Source organism: Phalaenopsis equestris, unplaced genomic scaffold (genome assembly GCF_001263595.1).
Source record: "Phalaenopsis equestris unplaced genomic scaffold, ASM126359v1 Scaffold000055, whole genome shotgun sequence".
Taxonomy (NCBI): Eukaryota; Viridiplantae; Streptophyta; class Magnoliopsida; order Asparagales; family Orchidaceae; genus Phalaenopsis; species Phalaenopsis equestris.
Genome location: NW_018164497.1, coordinates 1,040,096 through 1,044,597, shown reverse-complemented (window position 1 = coordinate 1,044,597; position 4,502 = coordinate 1,040,096).

Genomic DNA, 4,502 nt, shown 5'->3' with positions numbered 1-4,502 from the left:
TGTTTTTTGTTGGATGAAATTTAGTATTTCATGGTGAGAAACATTTCTTGAAGATGTTAAGGTTTTGCATTACTATGCGAGATGCGTGCATGTTTGGAGGGTCAAGTGAAGAGGAACTTTGTTTCAGAATATCCTAATTAATATTTACATAGAATTTGTTAGATATCTTGTATTATTTGCGACCTCACACCATTTAAACAAATATATTTCAAAAAAGAATGAGAGATGAGAGGATTGTGTACCCTAACCTCTATTATTGATCTCAGGTTGTGGCAAAAATTTATGTTTTATAAAGAAAATATAATACAAATGATATGCAACACGATTTATAGTCTTATAGGGATCTTAGCCAATGAAAAATGTCCTTCATATTGAAGAGTGAATGTTGGTGCATGCTAACGAGCAGTTGCCCCTTTTTTGCCAAGTTGATGAGTAATATGATAAAAGTTTTCTAAATCATTATAAATCTTAATATGTCTGAGATTCAATAAAATTAAATACTAGAATTCATATAATTGCAATGAATTTGAAATCCAAAGTAAGATACTAATAGCCTACCTTAAGTTACATGAAGGACAAAACCATTATTGAAATAGTAATCATATTAAACATCTATAATTATAAATTTACTTTGTTTTAATTATACTTTTATATACATTCTATTATAGCTCAAATCTGAAACTTTAAATTTTATTTTAAAAAATAACCAATAAAGAATATAATATGTCTAGAGCATTTTGGTGAAAACAATTCATAAAACTTACACTATGATGAATATAAATTCACTTTTATACACAAGTGCAATTTTTTAAGGAAGAAAATTCTAATAAAAATCTCTTATATTTTTGACAAGTATACTCATAAAAGTAAGTAAAATTAAACAAAAAATAAAGCATAGAATGAAGTAAAAATGATGATGATAATTTATAAATTAAACATAAAATACATTAAAAATAATTAAATTGGATGAAGGAAAATCAGTTTCAACAAATCATAATTTTCTACAAACTAAAATCATTAAAAAATGATGAATAAACTAGACATTAAATCAACTATAAAAATTTGAAAATTTTTTTTAAACATAAAGTACATATACAAGCCCTATAATTTTAAAATCCAATTGCTACATATATATACATATTATAAAAATTATCATTCCAAATTTTATGTTGTGGAGGTATTTTTAGATGATTATAAGTTAATTTCATCTTACTAATCCCTTATCTAATATGACATGAAATGATAATTATCAAAATATTTTTTTAATGCTTTTCATTTATATAAATTTCTTTCTTATTTCAAGTTTTCTTAATTTGAGAATATGATAAGATAGCCATAAGGATAAATGCCTAGGAGAGGATTATAGTGTGTGTCTTACTTTGACTTCAATTTGACCCATGTGAAAGCCTTTAAGAAAACCAGCACAAAATATTATAGTAGAATAAGTGGTTATGATTCTAATTAGGTGCACAATTCTGTGTAGCATGACCTTATCCTACATTAGGACTTTAAGAATGGGCCATAGGCCTAAAGATCACTTTAAGTAATTGCCTCAGTCTCATGGAAGGAGTCATCACAGAGCATTCAAGAGGCTACATCTATGCACCAACATCATCTAGAAATTATAGTGTTTCATTTACATATTATCTTAAAATCAAGACTTTAAAAGAAATGTTGATATTCCACGCCTTCTAAATTGCAAGAATAAAATTGCAATAAGCTCAAACAAAGATTGAAATGTTTTAAGAAAGTCATAAAAATAAAAATATTGATGATTACATCTCCTCCAACATGAGCATCATACCGTTTGATAAGTTAGAAAGATATTTGTTAAATTACCTCTAGATGAATTATTCCTATAATTTATGAATATTTACTTTAATACAGAAAAAAATGAAGTGGTTATGATCACATATTGTAGAGAATTTCGTCTACTTAGTATTTGTTTGTCTCTGAGGATGGCCTAATCAAGGGCGGCTTTGGCTGTCCTTTTAAGGATTATATTTTGTTCCAATCCTCCTTCTAAAAACCTAGAAAAATCACTTATTAAGGGCAATCAATTACACTTAAGGTATTATAGTGATCGGAAGGTATATTTTGAGGGAGTTATATCAATATGGTGTTTTAGGTAATGAAGTCAAGCGTGGATAAAGAAAATTATAATGATGATGTGAATAAGAAGGATGAGATCCTTATTTATAATATTTATAAATTATATATATATTATGGTATTGAGGATTATGACATATGGTCGATGTCTATTAATGAACATTTTTGTTGAATATATTTATGATATATTAATTCTTAATATGTTGTATTATATTGGTTTAGATAATGTTAGTTTATTTTGATTTTTATAATACTTCTCCATTAATGTTTATGAAATGTATGGCTTGTAGAAATTTATACTATTTGAAATTATAAGTAACAATTTTTTTTCCAATGATTTCGTGATATGAACTAACAAAAAAATAAATCTTTGAATAATTGATGCAACCAATCTCAGCCATCCTATTCTTATAAAACATATATTTGTTATGATAGCATATCATATCAATAATAATGCAAAAAATTAAACTATAATTTCTTTTATTGTTGTGATCATGTCTCATCAAATTTCTAAAATAACTTATAAATAGTAATTACAAATTTCTTAGCTAACACAATTTTGTTTGAGATTAACTATTTATAAATATATTTTATATTATTTTTGGGTAGCAAATAATATTTTTTGATAAAGTAATTCATATTCACTATTCAATTTGTCAATTGTTAAGTCTTTCTATTATTGTAGGGCTCTTAGCCCACTAGGATATATTGGAAATTAAATTTTTATTTAACCATAATTTTTTGAGATTTAGTTGTATAAATTCGAGTCTAATAATATTTTATAAGGATTTTAGAAAAAATTTCTTAATTAGTACATAAAAAAATCTTGAATAGTATTTATATTTTATACCAGAAGTTAGAAGCAAATTTTAGAGAATTATTTATTATCTTTTGATTAAAATGTGGAACAATCATAATGTATCAACAATATCTTTAATTTTTTTAGTGAAATGAGAAATAAAATAAATACTTATTTTAATCAAAGTGAAATTTTCCTTTTTTCCTTAATCCTTATTATAGCATAAAAAACATTCACATTCCAAAACAGTGATATTAGTACCCACATGCTCCTTTCTGGATATATAGCAAATGATGGTATGACTTCCTTCCAAATCTTAATGCTCAAGACAAAGAATTACTACAATTGAGGTATCAAATTGAAGGCACTCCTTGGACCATACAATATTTGGGAGGGTATGGAGCCAAGCTATCCAGGTATGATCTAGGAGAAGATTTGAACTTGCATTTTCTAAAAAGTAAAGTTGGAAGTTTATATTATTTTATGTGCCTAGGATTATATATGTTTTATGTTGTTAGACTTATCAGTCACTGTATTGAATCTTCAACTATCACCTTCTTGAAGAATGATGTGTTATATCAAATGTACAGTTGACTTATGTTTGTTATATATATATTTACATCTATCAATTTCAAGCTTGTAGGATATATTGATCTTGATTGGGTCAAAGACAAGAATAAAATAGCAACATAGATTTTTGTTCTTCATTTAAAATGTTGCTAACCAAGATGTCCAAGAAACAATGATTATCATCATTTCTACTTGAGAAATAGAGTACATGGTTGTAACCTCATGTGTTTACCATACAATTTGGCTTTGAAAATTTTTAAGAGATTCAACTTATCATAAAAATAAGTAAGCAAGATTAAAATTAATAACAAATCTGCAATGGTGTTAGCCAAGAATTCAAGTTTTCATTATAAAGTGAACACATTGATACACTCAATCTTTACATAAGAGAATCTATCAAACAGTACGGGTTGCAAGTAGAGTACATGAAGTTTTCAAATCAAGCAGTTTTCAAATCAAGCTATGTATATTTTCTCCAACCCACTCTAATTTAAAGCTTTTATTAAATGCAAACTTTTCTTGACATTTTAAAATTAAATTTAAGAGTGGTGTTGGTATTTAAACTTGATTTATCTTATTGTTATTTAGGCTTTATTTTCTTAAAGTACAGCCCAAAGACAAGCCCATTTTTTAGAAAAAATTTTTTTTTCTTAGGATTCTAATAATATATTCTTAAGTGATCCTCACAAATAGTTGTTATAATTTTTTTTTTCTAGAAGATAGATGAGAATTTTAGAGAGTTAACTACATATATTGAATTAAAATTTATTGACATAATGCTATAGAGTTGCCATTAGTATGAATAGTAGTAATGTATTTGAGTTAGTTTCAAGCAAAATAAGAAATGAAGCAAATACTCTCCTCCATCAAAATAAAAAATTATCCTTTCTCTTGGGCCTTTATCTAGTCTCAAAATTCCACATTCCAAGCACTCCTCTCCACATCTATTGCTCTTCCTTCACCTATCTTTGAGCCGGATTTTTAATCCTTCGAGCCAAAAAAAAAAAAAAAAACCATGATCCTC